Consider the following 17,395-nt stretch of genomic DNA (forward strand, 5'->3'; position numbering starts at 1 on the left):
TGGGGCAAAAGAAAACTCCTACTCGAATAATTCAGACAGCTTAGTGTTACGATATCCTCTCTGTGCTAAAGTTGGCTGTTCCTCTCCACGTGCAAACTGAACAGGGAGCTGGTGAGAATGACTGGCAGGAAACAAGGGTGAGATTAGAGAAAGAGCATCTTTCTGTTCTGTGTAAATACATGGTGCTGCAATTCGCAACATAAACCGGAGTTATATCTGAACTCCAGTACCCAAGAGAATAATTAAGGTCTTCACGCAATTACTAGATTTTTTTTTTCCTAGCAGCCTTAACTAGAGGGGACACACTTGAAGCCTCCTGGTAGGAACAATAAATTCCCTTTCTGTCCCCAAGACATGTAGCATGTGAGTTGCCTGTGTGGATCAGTGCAGCTATAAATACATTTATCTAGAAGAAATAGTCAAATGGTCCTTCCTAAGAGGAGTGTCTGATTGGTTAGCAGAAAATTGATACAGTGGAGTGAAGAATAACTGATAAAGAGATAATCCAGTGTGGCAATGTAGTTCTGCAGCGCTGTAGCTCCAGCCTTCATTGGGTGGTGAGTGTAGGGTGATGGAAGAAAAGGACGGGCTTCTGTTGTTTGCATTTGAAGTATGAGGGAGGCATGGTGTGAGCAAACTTCAGATGTGAAGAACAAAAGCCTGGTTTTCCTCTATCCCATCTTTAACTATATGATAAAGCCTAAAGCTGAAACACTGTGCTGTTACATTTTTACAGCTGATCTTCTCTTTATCTCTTTTTCCCTCTATAAAGCAGAGATGCAAATACCTGTGTGTACTTACTCAGTGCATGCATAGCTTCATTTTCAGACAGAGGGTCACTGTATTATATGTTCTAACCTGACCTTAATTCATGCAGTAATTTCCCAGACTGTTACATCATGCTCATTATTGGCACAACCAAACATTTCCCTAACAGGCTACATTTAACAAATATTTAAAATTATTTCTGCAAGGATTAAACATCCACAAATAATTTTATTTTATGTAAGTGAATAATTTGGAGAAAAGGATAGTACCTAAGCTGGTGGTGAATCAGAGTATGCCAGTTACTGGAGCACTTAAGCGCCCATTGGCACAGCAAGACTCAAAGACCCGGTAGGTTTCAAAGAAACACTTCTTTTTTTTTTTTTCCCTTCTAGAAGTCTTTGCTTTCTAGTAAAGCTGCAACCACAATGTTCTCTCTCTTAATGCCACCATAAAAAATCAAAACACTTTAAAACAAATTGATGTCCTCTTTAATATAGTCATCACATCATCACAGTACCCTTGCACCCTGCTTGGTGACAACCAGGGGGATGCACACACACATCTCTCACTTGCTTGCTCTCTCTCTGTTTTTTTCTTAAGGCATTGAAGCGGGCAACAAAGCAGGAGAGAAAGACTGGGAGAGACACTCAATTGAGATATTGGCACCTTTGATTGACAAGATCTAATCAGCTTATCTCCACACTAATAAAGTTGACGGCCTGTGGAGCTGGTATATGTCCAGCTTCAAGTGAACTTTCAGTAGCCAAAGCCTCAAGGGCCAGGACTAAAACTGAGCTTATCTAAACTGATTTAAATCAATTCCTAATGGGCTATTTCAATTTGATCAATTTGAAAGGATGGAAACCTGTAACCACTTGACTCAATTGTCTTGATTTGTGCTGGTATCACTGGAGACTTGGTCAAAGGCACAAACTATTTATATACAATGAAACAATGGAATACAACCGGTACACTTCCGGAATTACTTGATTCTCCTTAAGGTACTGTTCAGTTTATTACAAATGTGGGTGTTTTACATGCACTCAAGAAAACATTTTGAAGAATGCTGTTCCAAAACAAGTAGTGAATGGCACATGCAAAATTCCCCATGCCATAAAAAGGGGTTGAACTGTTTTATAGCTTCTTGGACAATTTGGTTTGCTTTTCTAAATTAACAGAATTAAATTTTAAAAATAAACAGAATTGTTTATGTGTTTTGAGGGACTGCCTGTCCCACCAAGGGTGGGATGTCAGAATGGAATCCTACAAAAGGAATGATTTGAGCATTGAGATAGATTTCATTCATTATGAGCAGAATTAATCAATTCACTTATGAAGTTCTTAAAATTCATTTTACAAAGCTCAGTGTAATTTCAACTCCAGAATAACATGTCAAGGAAACATATGTGCCTTTTATTACATATTATATTACACTATCAAAAAGGCTTGCTGCTTCTCTCAGGGTAAATTATTGCTTTTAAGAATGCAAAAAATTCCACAGCATCAAAGTGCATCTACATAAAATAATTTCTGAACAAAGAACTGTTTTATTCATATAAAATTATTATTATTAGAAAAACATGGTATTACTATTAACCATCATCTTAAAAGGTGGAACTATACACTTATATGTACTTTACAGACTTGCCAAAGCGTGAGCAGTGAAACCAGATATCAGTATTTTTCAGTCAATAGCCCACATGAACACCTTAGGAATGTCTTGTGTTTAATAGAGGTAATTTAAGCACTATCCAAAGGAAGAGTTTTTTGTATTAATGCTAGATTACAAAAAAACCCTAAGCAATATTTTCATTCAGATTGCGGTTTTCAAGTTGTAATTGCTTTATATAAAATCCACTCTAGTGTTATCACTCAATATCATCTTCACTGCTGTACATCTGAAGATAATTTTGCAATAAAACTTAATTGATAGAGCTTATTTTTCACTAATCTCCTAATATAGAAAAATGAAAAAGTACTAACAGTATGTATTATAAGCTATGACCCTCACAGTGCAGGATATTTCTAGTTTATCAAACTAAAATAGATCCATTTTATGGCATCAAATATTTTATATACTTTAATAATGTAGAGACTTTTTCCCAAAATAGGAACTAAATGGAAAATTCCCTTAATAAAGCAAAACGTGGAGAGCAAAAGTCACTCACAAAGAGGCTAAGCAGAACATCTCATCTCATAACATTACTAGCTGGTGCCCTACTGACCATTAGTGCAAAATTTCAAAACATTTCAGTTATGGAAATCAGTAAGTCTGCTGTCAGTGACATCTATTAAGAAGTTAAATTCAGTGATTTCATAGTTTTAAACTGAACTCCTTCTGATGTACTGCATAAGCTGGATTCTGAATAAGACTTTTTAAAAATTAAAACACTGTGGACAGCGTTGTATTTCCTTCTCCTTTGGATGAGTTAGACCTGGTATCAGTTCTAAGAGCTTCTCATCAGTTAAGCAAATAGTTCTGGTGATTATGCAAAATATTGAAAGACAAAATAAAGACAAAATAGCAGAGGACTGGGATCTTGAACTCGTAAGGCTTTTTCTTCAACTGCAGCACACCTTAAAGACAATGCTTCCAGAGCAGAAAATTCCCCAGGTACCAGTCAGTCATTAATACATCATGAGAAATATCATGGGCACCACCTTCTCTAATCCTGAGGCCTGGGGTCACGTTGAGATCCAACCACTGCAGCACATTGTTCCTGAGCAGACTAGGTAACTTCCATGTTGAAAAGTAAGTGCTCTGCAGAGTCAAGGAGCCACATTTCGCTCACAATCAACTGTTTGTCTGCTTGCCCCAGACTTTGTTCCCAGTTTTACTACAGAAATCTGATGGAATGGACAATCTGACACTTTGAATACCTGGGTGCTGCTCTGAGGTCTGTGTAGCCTGAAAAGAGATAAACCTAAACTGTAAAACTCAGATGATGCTTCTACTCCTGCAATGTGACTATGAACTTTCCATCCTCCCCAAATCTGCCATCTTCCTGCATCACTTCTGTTTTGGTCTCTTGTAGAAGGATCCAAAGTCCTTGGTTACTCAAAGATGACTCAAAACAATATAGAGAATCAAGGAAACTGCTCCTATTATTTGGGATGTCTATACAGGCTTACAGGTACCACCCTTCCTTAGCACTCAGGACTTCTGTAAGACAGAAAAGATGCTGCATAATCACCACAAAACATCTTTACAGATTTGCACAGACCTCATTTATCTGAACATCGAAGATTAATCTACCTTGGTCCTGCCTTTTTTTATTTTTATTTTTATTTTTTTTTAATTTAACTTCATTATGCTGTGGTCTGTCTACCTACAGAATGAGTATAATATCATTGTCTCTCAAGAGGATAACATGGGTTATCTCAGGATGCACAAATGAAGCTCTGGGAACCCATGATATTAAAGGACAAAACCACATAGCCATGAAACTGGCAAAAAACTTGCAGCAACTTCAGTTGTAAAAAAATTAAAGTATTGGCTTATTTTTGCATTTGAATACCTCTCATGCTGTCATTTAATCACAGAAAAGTTTTCTAAACACAGCCATCAGTTTGCCAACATCACTGCAGATGTATCAGACCGAACTGATGACTGTAAAAGGCTGACAGACTTATGCTTTGTCTTCTGTGAATGGAGACACTACTCTCCAGACCAGATAAAAATCAGCCTCTGCATGTTTTGGCAGTCAGATCATAACAAGGCCAAAGTAACATTAAATCATTGATGAGGTTTTAAAGTTTAAATATCAAAGTGGTGTATATGCAGAAGAACTGTTGTTGACATTTGAATTTCAGCAATAGGCATTTTTTAGGCATTTCAAACTCTCTAAAACCTGACATTTCAGTGTTTATAGACAAAGCCTGCTATGATACAAAACACCTCTCCACCAATACTTTGTCATTTAAAACTTTCTTCTTTGTTATAGAGTCACAGAGTAACATGTCAGCCTGCTGCAGAACAGATTCTTCCTTAGAAATGTATCATCCTTATGTAAATAGAAAAAAGTCTGCTGTATATTAATTATGATTTTTTATAGTGATCACTTTCAGTCTCCTTGTTTCCAGTAGTCAGGTTTTCATCCCCCTTATTATTCATGTAGAGATGTTTTCTGGCAGGTAAAATATAGTACTTTTATGCAATGTTTTGATGAAGTGCACCAGAGAAAATGAAATGAAATGAACTGGACTACCGAAAAAAGAAAAAGAACACAGGTGAAATACAACTGTTCAGTGTATTGTTTTCATGAGATATGGGAAATAACATGTACTGCTCATCAATTATTCCATAATGTATAATGTCTGCCTCTCCAACCTTCTAAAAGCTGGGATTGAAATGTTTTGACATGATGATCTCTAGGTGGCAATAGTGAAGGCATTAAAATATAGATATAAATAGGTGATAATGAAGAACAAAATGTGTACCATTTTCTTGCAGTCATAGTTTGCAAATTAACAAGCTGCTATTGATCTTTCTTTGAGGTCAATAACAGCATTTATTGATCTGAGAAGTTAATACTCACTGAGGTCAATATTGTATCTCAAGGGTCAACAAATCTGGATTCTGACTTCTATTTCCTGTCCATATATAAATATCGTATAGACAAAATGGGCAAATTTCATCTTTGGAGATAAGAAAGGTCTGTATTTGACACGATAAAAACTCCCCAAAACATTAGAAGTTAAAAACAGAATCTACTTGGATCATTTTCAAATAATTCTCAAACACTTAAAACCTTATAATCTAGAAGTACTGCCTTCATGAACTATATCTTCAGTTCTGAACTTAACATCTCCTAAGTACAGAATGGTCATTCATTGTGCTACTTCCTCACACCAAAAATGAACTCATTTTTGAGGCTACTCATCATCAACTGGACATTAATATATTTTTCTAAATAGCTGAATAACAGATGTAGTCTTTTTGATTTTGCTTATTCCTCATTATTTCCAGGAAATATTTCCATTATTTCTAGGAAAATCAAAAGAGCCCTTCCTACTGCCTTCAGTGAACTCTGGATTGGGCCCTTGTAAAATCACACAAAGTTTTCTTCTGATTTGTAGTTTGCTACTCAAACATATGTGGAAAGAAAGCGAGCAATTGGTCTCCTGATAATTTACACAGACAAATATCAACAAAGCTGTAGCGTACTCTTGGAAAAAGACTGGGAAGGGAATAAATTTCAGGAATGCCAAGCCCATCCAGGTATTTTTGCAGCTAGATACTCCATTGCAACAAATGGCCAATAGCATAACAACTCAAAATATGGAAGTTACATAATAGATTTGTAAAGAATTGTGTTTGAGTGAAGAGATATTATTAAACTTGCAGCACAAACAGGGCACAGTGGGCACGTGACTGGCAAGCATTTAAATTGGCTACAAAACTTTAACAATATTCAGCACATTTGCAGAACTTTACAATTCAGGAACTTTTTATCATCATTATGCAAAGCAGAAAATGTTATTTTATGCATGAATAAGATGTAACAGAAAAACTGATAGTCCACAAATTGTACAGAACTATTGTACAAAACTCTTAATACTCTGACTCCAGACCTGTGTTGCAGATACGAGTGAAAACATGGGTCATCTGGTTTTTGGCAACAGGACTTTGATTATCTGAGCCAGCAAAGATACAATGCAATGGGAGACAATAGAAAGCTATTCCCAGTGTTAATTCAATATTTTACCTTCCTGTATCAAAATTTTGCTTCAAATTCCATAGATTTACAAGGCAAATATTTAAAACACTCATTTGTTACCAAAACATAGTAGTTTCCAGGCAAAATGTATGTATAATGGTGCAAGTGTGCTATGCAGAACATTATAGAAGAATAAAAGATGCCATAACAAATGGTCTAAGTTTTTAAAATGCTTTAAGAAATATGATTATGCAAATAACTTTCTATGTAACAAACAGGAAAATGGAGTAAAATAACAAATATTGCTCTTTACAAACATACAGAAATACACGACTTATTTAATATAGCAGTAAAAATCTGCAGTTAAATAACTGCAGTCAACCTTATTTTGAACCACTACTCAAAATTATTTTCTTAATTAAACATTCACTCTGCATGGCTGCTAAAACATGGCAATTTCCACCAAAGGAAATTCAATGAAAACCTTTCAAAGTCGGTTTTGTCCTCTCTGGGTGGTCAGGAGATCATGCCATACCTCCATATATTTCTTCATGGGCTACACAGGTTTTGGCATATCCCAATTTGTTATGTGACTTCTTTATTTTAATTTTGAATTTGAAGAAACTCTCTTAGAAAAAAGGAGATTAAAAACATTATTTTGTTGTTTTAGTAGCTCAATAAAAGAACTAAAAAAATATCATCATCATGGGGAAAACAGTAAAGGTTACTCAAGCATATTTTACAAATGATTAATTTCTTCCACAAATTTAATGTAATTTCCATTTCTGTGGCCAGGTTTTGTAAAGTATTTATAAATGTTTTCTCCAAAGATTAAATTAATCTTAGAGTGTTAAAATTAACATTTATTTTGTTATAAATATGGTAAATACTTAATCTCGTTCATGACATATTTATAAAGATTATGCTGATGCTAAAATACTTGTTGTTTATGGTCTATGCAATAAAACCCCCTCCACTTGACTCATTAACATTTGAGCAATACTCTGACTCATCATTTTAAACTTGTTTAAGAAAATATCATTGTTTCTAGACTGGATTTAAAATACATCTTCACCATAAAATTGAAAGCATTTAATTAAGAAAAAAAAAATAATGAAAAAAAATTATTTTAGTCTCTATGTTTCATTCTTAACTCTTCTCTACTTCATATTTCATAACTGAAAAACAAGGCACTAGAACAGAAAAATAGCTTACATAAAAAGTAAAGCAAATACAACAATTTTCACAGAATTTCTCAAGATGGCACTCCAGACAATTATTGCAGCAGTCAAGTGCCAAAACATTCAACATATGGAAATCTTACAACACTCAGTTATAAAAATCAGACTAATACTTTCAAGACACGTGTAATGAAAACATAGAATTGTTGCATCTACAAGAATGATAAAAAAAGCAATGTCTGAAGAATCCTCTTCATCCAACTGTTTTCCATGTTGGCTCTCTAGATCCTACGAGAGAGCTAAACAGGAACCAAATCCACACACACACGGACGCTTAAAAACCTTCACATTTATAGAGCCACAGACACCCATAAAATACGGAAAAATTCATCACAGTGGAGACCAGCCAAGCTGATGTAAGAGATTACCTCTGCACCAATGTTTATCTTTACAAGACACACAGTGTAAATTGATGAGTTTATTTCACACAAATGCAAACCACAACAATTAGCTACTCCTGATCCTTAGAGAGCTGAGCTTGACCTCCCTCATGGAAAAAAGCTCTTACCTTGCAAAGGTCAAGAAAACAACATCCAACATAGAACTACTGAGTCTTTCTGTAAGAATGACAATAATTTCAATTTTTCAACAAATGCATTTACTTAGTAATCAAGTAAAACCCATATCATGGGCTTTTAGGCCATGATAAGCCTCACTGTTCAAAAGCAAGACAGTAAAAATGAAATCCAACTAAAAAAAAAAGTTCTGATTTAAAAACAGACTTGGATGGCCAGCAGTACTTGCAAAAATCAGAAGTTAAGTCTTCACCAGAAACACATTACACAAGCAGACATTTTGACTGTAACAGGACTAAGTTTCCATAATGTTCAGTACTTCTGAAACCTGCATGCTTGCTCATGCAACACTTTGATAAATTTTTGGACCATAAATGTCAGTAATTACAGAAGAAAAGAGACTCTATTAGAAGCATGACAAAATCGTTACCATAAAATAGTATGGTATGACTTGAACTACATGAAGAAATATCTAGATAAGGTGCTCTTCAATCATTCCATACTGGGATGAAAATGACATTTTTCAACTCTGTGCTTTTACATCTTGCTTCAGGACAGAAGTTTGGGCCTTTCACCACACCCCACTCCCACCCCAAAATGTCTAAAAAAAAAAAAAAGGCATTTGTGCAACTATAGCTCTTCAGTCCAAAGGTGTAAGAGGTGAAAATACTGTTCCTGAAAGATTATCTACCATGAAAAACCCTTTGATACTGAAAAGCAAGTTCACTACAGATATATTTTTTTAATGTTAAACTTCATTCTTTAGTGCATTTGGAGGAAAACACTGTTAGCCTGTCAGGAAGCAGAGGTAGAAAGCTTCAAATAAGAAATATATTAAAAAAAATCCCCAAAACACAGGTGAGCTTTGTCAAGTCTAAGCTCATCAACTTTTCTTCTTGATGTAAGTTGTAATATAGAAAGTCTTTGCCAAGCAAGAACTCATGCTGTGCAAATTCAGCCGTGCCCATCTAGTGAAAAATCTGATAAAAACTATTGAAAATTGTTTACTTAGACACTCAAAATAATAACTCACCAAAGCCTGCTATTTTAATGAAATACACAGCTTATGTTCTGTGGAGAAGGAAATCACCAAACGAAATCATTAAATTAGCAGCATATTAATATATTTGAAGGTCAAAAGTTGGACTTGTCATTCCATTCAGCTGTGCTCTTTCTAAGGTTGCAACAGACTGGCTGTCATTGCCAAGTCAGTATGACTTGGAATCAATTCCTTTCACTTGGTGAAAGTTCAAAAGATGTGGTTTTGGTATGGGATGGGAGGAAGGGAAGAAATTGTGAGTAAATGGGAAGAGTGTTTGGAGACAATATATCAGAATTTTAATTCTACCCATTAAAGACTAACCAGCAGTTCCCAACTATCTGAAACTTTTTGGAGAAGTTCTCTACAACTTGTTTGCCTCAGGGAGAATGTTCAACCCGATCAAGAGAGCTTCTCAGGCCTACACAAGTTGAATTATTTACTTGCAACAGGCATGACTTCACATCTTTTGTCCACCTGTTGCAATGGGTTATCTGGACAACCTATGTTAGATAAAGTTCTGACATCTCTGGGAGACACCTAAGCACGGTGGCTGAGAGTGTTGTGCAGATGAGGAAAGAGAATATATATATGGAGGTCAGACCATCGTGGTGACTTTGTCCATTATCTCTTTGTCAAACCAAGGTAGTTTGGAGAGTTTACTTGGACTGCTAGAAATAACAGATACTGTTCATTTATCTTTTTATTTTTATCCTTCTTTCTTTTATTTGCCTTACCTGCTCAGAACCAGACAACAAACTATGAAATGTTATCACAAGAGGGAAAGCTCCCTGAGGCTAAATAATTTCAAAATTCAAAGAAACAGGTAGTGTAAGTTCAGACCAAAAAATATAATCATATATCTCAACTTGAAATACTCCCATTTTTATTAGGACAAAAAGTCTTCAAAAGCTTTGCTACAGACTTAGGAATAAAACTACAATGACACCATCTTATACCAATAAATACAGTAAAGAAAGAGGGTCAGCATCAAAGAAAATGATGCTGAAAATTACAGTGATTCACTAAAAGGTCGTTTTCCCATAGAACAGTCTACACAGCAGAGGTGGTCCAATACAGAGCCTGTAAAATAATGCTTTAATTTTATCTTCTGAGTTCAGTTTATAATTCAGATATTACTATTACTCACTGGTATTCTATGAAAAATGCAAGGTATTTGTGAAAACACATACAGATGTGTATGATTTTTTGTCTGGAATGCACCCAGGAAGTACTTTCTGATATCTGAAACAAAATGTTTCCATCATTCTAGCATGGAATAAAATCCCATAAAACTTGTTTCTATTACATATAATAAAGCATATTTAAGAAGTTATTGCAATGTTTTGCCCATCCAAAAACCAGTCTTAAACAAACTTACTTCGACTGGGTGTGAATTCCTAACTAAACTGAAGTTGAGTTGTCCCATAATGGGTGCTACAATGATGAATTCCTGCACGTGCAAAATAACCTGGGACTTCTTCCAGAAGAGAGGACAAAATGGTCAAATTTGGATCACTATTTTTCCTATTACACCTTAGCAAATCTGTACTATGGAACAGATTTGACATTCCTTATTTGCTGCATTAATGGTATAATCCCAAACCTACTGAGGTGAAAGATAAGCCCTCATTTTATTGGAAATCCAGTTGAAAGATGCTGAGTACTCAAAAGATAATCTTTTAACAGAAATGCTCTTACAACTCTACAAAATAAGTTTTTCCTCGTCTCTTTGAAAAAAGTAGTTGGAAAAGGGTTTTTTGGTACTCTCAGGAAGCTCTAGGACAGTACTTAAACAATGAAAATTCACAATTTCCTTACTTTATGGTAAGCACTTTATGCACTTATAAATATATGAATATACTAAAAAAATGGATATACTGCATTTGAAACAACACATGCAAATGGAGAGTGCCAGCACCAGAGGGAACAGACTTTGAACATCACTAGACATGCCTGGGTGGGTTACTGGGCAAACTTTTCATGACAACAAAGGTGCAGGGCCCATACTGCTGCTGAATCAAATCTTTAGGAGGAAACACAGAGCTAAGGAAAACTGGGATAGTGCCAGAATTCAAATGAATATGCACGGGAGTATCTGAATACAGACAGAGTCTAAAAGCTAGAATTGGGAAGGTCAGAGCAGGAAAGGTTGGTGAGAGGGAGGAAAGGAGAATGGGAGGGCCAGGAGGGAGGAGGTGGCAGATAGGAAGCCGTAGGGAGCAGCTCCGTGACTGGACAAGCAAGGAACCAGCAAGCAATATTCAAACTGAAGATGTAAAAAGCCCTTTGCTGGTATCAACAACTTCACAGTAAAACACTAATGAATGGAAACTGAGTAGTTTGGTCTCTCCATGCCCTCTAATGCTGCTTCTGACTGTTACAAGGCAGCAGCACTACCCAAACATGATTCCCCTCCACGATCATGCAGCTGGGATACTCCTGAGGCCTGACATCCTCAGGAACAAAAATCTCTCCCTATTTCTTCCTCCTCAAGACTTTAAAGCCCAGACTACGAAGAAGGGCAGAGGGCTTAGAGATGTAGAAATGCAATATGCCACTTCAAAATGAATTTCTGAAACAATAAACAGATTTTAATAGAAATCAGCCAGAAAAGAAAAAAAATTATATATGAAACATGAAATACCATTGCTAGCAGAAGAAACAGGGATCATGAAAAAGCTCTCTCTGATGGTGATTGGAAACTGCATAAAAACTCATTTCACTGTAGAAACTTTGGATTAAGATTTCAGTAGAAAGATGTTCTGGCATATCAAAGAAACACCTGAGGAAGAGATATTGGTATATGCTCCAGAACTCAGAAGCCCTCTTTCTCTAATGAAAGGTTTTACATACAGTATTCACATATACATGTATGAATAATTCATTAGAGATGAAATAGGTAGATATTAAGTGTAAATATCTGGGACAGGAATAGCCTTCTTTTTATTTAAAGCAAGGGACACTAGAAGCAAGGCCCTGATTTTCAAAACTTGGTTTTCATTTCCATACTCTTAGTTATTTGGAGCTCAAATGCAATCAGAATATGTGTGCACCTGAAGACAGAACAGGAGCGTGAAGGCCCAAGTGATATTAACTAATGCAAGTAAATTACTAAGCATAAAAAATTACAATATAGAAGAAACAACACCCTTTCCACTAGTCTTAGGTAGCCCCACACATATGAACATTAGGGTTTGTTATTTTGGTAAATTAACATTGGATGCTAGAGCCATTAAAATTTTTTTTAAGTTGAGCAAACACTTTTTAGTTTGATCATACCTGAAAAGTCAAACTCCAGCTCTTGCAACCATAATGAAATGGAAACATTTTAGTGGATAATACTTACTTTAATTTTTATGGTTTCACATATTTTATGCTAGCTCTGGTGTGTATCTCATTTACAACACCTGACCAGCACAATCGCCCCATGGAATATGGAGGGAGAAGGTTCTTCAGGGCAGCTGTGTGAGGTTCAGGTTGTTCTGTCAGTAAAGGAGTCAGAAATCCAAATCTGTGACATGCTGCTGTGGACAATGTGTTAGTATCTCAAATTCCATTACTCACATCTGGCAAGATACCTCCTGGACTTGTTTTAAAACAGTTCCCTTTTCATGCTAAAGTCACTGAACTTGAAGACTCCTGCCTTCAGGAGCTTCTTATAAACATTTATTAACATACTTTCACTGATCTGTTCACTGTACTTTCATTCCATTCTGCATCTGGATAAGACAATAACTACCATTATTTCATAAAGAAGCAAAGATACAACTTTGTCCAAAGAGATTCCTATTTGCTTTCCAACAGGTAAGCTACCAATACTTTGAGGTGGGTCTGACCATAAGCCTGTAGGCTACCACTACATTGCATTATACATTTATGGCTCAGCCTAGAAAGGGAGTTTTGATTGTAGTTCATTACAACAGGTGAAAGCCACTGAAATTTGCTTGGATCCCTTAGTAACAAGAATTATTCATGTCACACAAGGGTGGGAAATAAGCTGCTGTGTCTCTTGCTGAGAGATATTTCTCCTTTAACTGTTTCAGAGTTACATGTTCCTGAGATTCCCAAAGAGCAAGGAGGATGGAAAAAAACCCCAAACATTTTAAGTAACCTCAAGATTCAGAACAATTTTCTGTAAATGGAACAAGAGACTTCTCTTCCTTTGATTTCTTCACTTTAAAACACTATGTTTACATACTACAAAAGGGTATAAAAACAGAAGCCAACACAAGATTTTAAGATTCAGTGCAAAGAACAGATCTGTTATCCACAAACTACAAACTCGTCTAGTAGCACAGATATTTCAGATAGTCAGAGCCACAGCATAATATCCAATAATCATCACTCACAGAGGCAAGCTCCACATTTCATCTCAAATTATATGTACTGAAAACTATAGAAATATGTAAGATTGATGAAGGAAAATAAGCAAATACCCACAAGACAGTTTTGCCATGAATTTCTGGACAGCATTCAGTGGTTGGATCTCTCTTTTACAGTTGTGAAACAAGATGAAGCCTACATTATAGAAACACCAGGATTTTTTTATTTTCCCTAGAAAGTATCTGGCTTTTGAGAAGAACTCAGCAAAAACAATTCAACTGCAGTGTACAATGGTCCTCTACAAAATATGTGCTCTTCTTCTCCTTGACAGTGTTTTACACTTCCATGCCGATTTTATCTCTGAAGACAAATGAAGCATTTTGAACTATTCCTCATTCAAAATACTCCTGCCTGAGCAAACATATCTAAGACTTGACAAAGAAGTGTATAACTGACTATGCTATATTCTACAGACAAAATAAGGAAGTTCTAGAATTCATTTTGAGGCTGTGGAAATCTGAGCATGGGTAAGAGAATTAGGAAATCTCTCCCTCCAAAATGGGAAGAATTTTGTGATTCTCCAGGATTAATTCAATGAGCTCTCCTTTTGACTCAAAATAACAATTTTCATGCATTCTTAAAATCTTTCTCACATTCTGAGACTATATGATCAGACTAAATGGCCTGAAATTAAGCATACTGAGTTATACAGTTGCAAGTAATGAGTGGTGTTGGAAATGCCTACTTACACAGCTGTAGACTTCCTCAGAAGCAAAGCAAATTATAATATAAAACAAGAAAAATAACAAGAAATATTTTTAAAACAGTATTTTGAACTAAAAAAAGCAGATGAGTGCACCTGCAGTGTTATCAGCCATTACTAAAAACTTCTCCTCCTCAGTACAAATAATAGAGACCTTCAAGATTCAAACAACCCATGGTTTCCCTGTATATCTTGAGTGTGTTTTTGCCATAAAATTAAAAAACAAATGCTCTGATAAATTCACTGGTGTACCAAATTGCTTATCAAATGCCTGTTGAATTTGCAACATACTTTTGCAAATATTAGAAAAGCATTCCTCTGCTTACAGTAGGCCTAGAGTACTCCAGAACTGGTTGCCTGATACTAAAGGCTCTGCTTAGTCCTTCAGGAGGTTTCTGCATAGATTTAAGCATCCTCACTATCAACAAATGACAGCATACAAACTATGAAAGCCTGACAGTCAGTGATGGATTGTGTCTTAGAGATGGTGACATAAGTGGCATCCTGTTCAGACACCACTGAAGCCCATGAATCAATGACACTGCTCAAAGAAGGAAGTCAGACCTTCCAACAGATCTCAGCTTGTATGAACAACTGTACATAAGATGAAAGAGCTTATCAATTTAGAGATGCAAACAGGAAAAAAGCTTCCAATTTATCATGGTAAGTTTCAGGAATGGTAATGTGAAATCGCATAAAATTAGTTATGTGATGTAAGATTAATCCTGAGATGATCACAGGGGCAGGTTAAAATAGTATATGTATTTTTGCTGATTAAGGTAATAAAAAAGACCCAAATGTGACTTATTCATGAGGTGAAAATCATCCATCTTCATTACAATATGCAACATACATATACATAATTGTGAAGAGACACCACCTAAATAAAGCAGAAGAGATACTTAAGGGTTGTCAATTCCACCCCAGAGAATCACAGAATGCCTGAAGTGGGAAGGGACATCTTGAGATCATCTAGTCCAACACCCTGCTCTAGGGTCATCTAGAGTCAGGTCTGTGCCCACATGGATTTTGAGTATCTTCAGAGATGGAGACTTCACTTCCCTTTGGGCTATCTATTTCAGTGTTTGATCATTCCCACAGTAAAAAGTCACTTTCTCATGTTCTGATGTAATTTCCCAGGTTTTAATTCTTGCCCATTGCCTCTCATCCTGTCTTTACCCATCCTGGGTATTACCAGGAGGAGTCTGGCTCCTGTTTCTTCATTCCAACCCATCAGCTATTTACAACACTGAGACTTCTCTTCTCCAGATTGAATACTGTCTGCTTTCTCAGCCTCTCCTCACATGAAAGATGTTCCAGTCCCTTAATTCTCTTCACGGCCTTTTGCTGGACTCACTCCAGTAAGTCAATGTCTTTCTTGTATAAGAGAGCCCAGACCTAGAAACAGCACTCCAGAAGTGGCCTCACCGGTGCAGTCTAGAGAAGCTCTTTATGCAGTAAAAGTAACAATCAAGGTAACAGTCATGGTCTGAGGAGTCAACTCAAAGATGAATGGAAAATGTTTTAATTTGTTATGACACCTCAACACAGAGTGATGATACAGTAATTCCAAAAGTAAGTTTTTTCACTGCACCGAACTTATCTAAATTCAGTCATACCTAGAATCATTGTGATCTGTGCTAGGATTATTATAATTAATCAGTTTCCTCAAAAATCTTGGGAAAAAAATCTGCATTACAATGATGACAATATTTCCAAAGTCATCATCTCCAAATTATTTAAGAAGCCATGTAATGTCACTACACTTCTCGTGTTCACAGAGTTTATATATCACTGCATAAGATGAAAAGTAAAGAGAGATACAAAGATGGGGTGAATTACTGTGACTCTACAGAATTCAATGCAGTTTCACCTGGTTTTGATACTGAAAGACACCATTTCCATATAAATATACATTTGCACTCCAACCATATTTCTCAGAAATCACCATGGAGATATGCAACTGAAGTTAATATGATCATCATCTCCATAAAACAAATTCCACATGGAGTAAAAAAGGATATAAGATATCTCTTCCCCAAAAGGATCAGTCTGAATTTTTATATACTGTTTCTTCGTGAAAGATCCAGGCTCAACTAAAGCAGATCAGGAACTATTTCTGACAAGTTTAAAATAGTCCTAAAAACAAGGTATTGGCCACTGATAGAACAGACTTGAAAATCTGCAGGAAAGCAAACTTAATTGCTATCAAATATCCATCTATACTAATGTGTCATCCTCTGGCATAAGAGAGTTAATTCTTCTTGTCCCCTCCAAATTCTGCACTGTATGTTCCATACACCTATTTTATTATTGTGCACAGCACTAAGCCCAGAATAATTAAAACACAGGTACTTTAGTAATACCAATAATTTAACACAGTCATATTTAACTGTATAAGGGTTCAACTCAATTTACCTCTTATAAGGCTTGAATTCTAAAAAATGTGTTGGAATATATCAATTAATTATGACTTTCTGCTAGAAAATAACTTCATGACTCAAACACAAATTTTCTGAAAGTTTCTTCAACTTTAACAAGCTTTATTTAAGGGGATTAGACTTTGAAGGCTTAACTATTGCTGGTTTAAACAAATCCATGGTAAATTGCTAAAACTTAGTAAAAACACTTCGAAAATACCAACTGAAAAGTTGTAGTCAATTAAAAAAAAGGCTAATTCAATAAGTGCACTGCAATTTAGCCTTCTCCCCTAATTTTATTCCATCTGTACATTTTGGGGTATGATTTGTTTACTTCTTTCATTGCACAGAAACAGCTGCATAATCAGTCACTAAACTGATTGCAAGAAAATTGAGCTGATAGCCTTATTATATATCAACTGCAGTTAGTATCTTACAAAATGTATTAAAATGATATTTTTTACATATATGAATAAAAGTAAAACACAAAAACAACTGGAGTCTGCAGTGTGTGCTAGCAATCATTGCGGGTGGGTAAACTGACAACATGTAACTGCATATTAAGACAAATGTAGAATTTAGACAAAGTATTCCATCTCTTTTCAGATGTATACTTTTAAACCTCAGGAACTGTTTTCAGTAGATGTCATGCCTTTTAACTTG

At 35.7% G+C, this 17,395-nt stretch overlaps 1 protein-coding gene across 4 annotated transcripts in view; it reads right to left on the reverse strand.

The window, feature by feature from the left end:
• The window catches only part of VTI1A (vesicle transport through interaction with t-SNAREs 1A), a 272,706-nt gene that overhangs the window by 189,794 nt on the left and 65,517 nt on the right, over positions 1-17,395 (reverse strand). The gene's annotated exons all lie outside the window — the stretch shown is intronic.

Source organism: Myiozetetes cayanensis, unplaced genomic scaffold, assembly GCF_022539395.1.
Source record: "Myiozetetes cayanensis isolate MyiCay16 unplaced genomic scaffold, myiCay2020 scf10, whole genome shotgun sequence".
Taxonomy (NCBI): domain Eukaryota; kingdom Metazoa; phylum Chordata; class Aves; order Passeriformes; family Tyrannidae; genus Myiozetetes; species Myiozetetes cayanensis.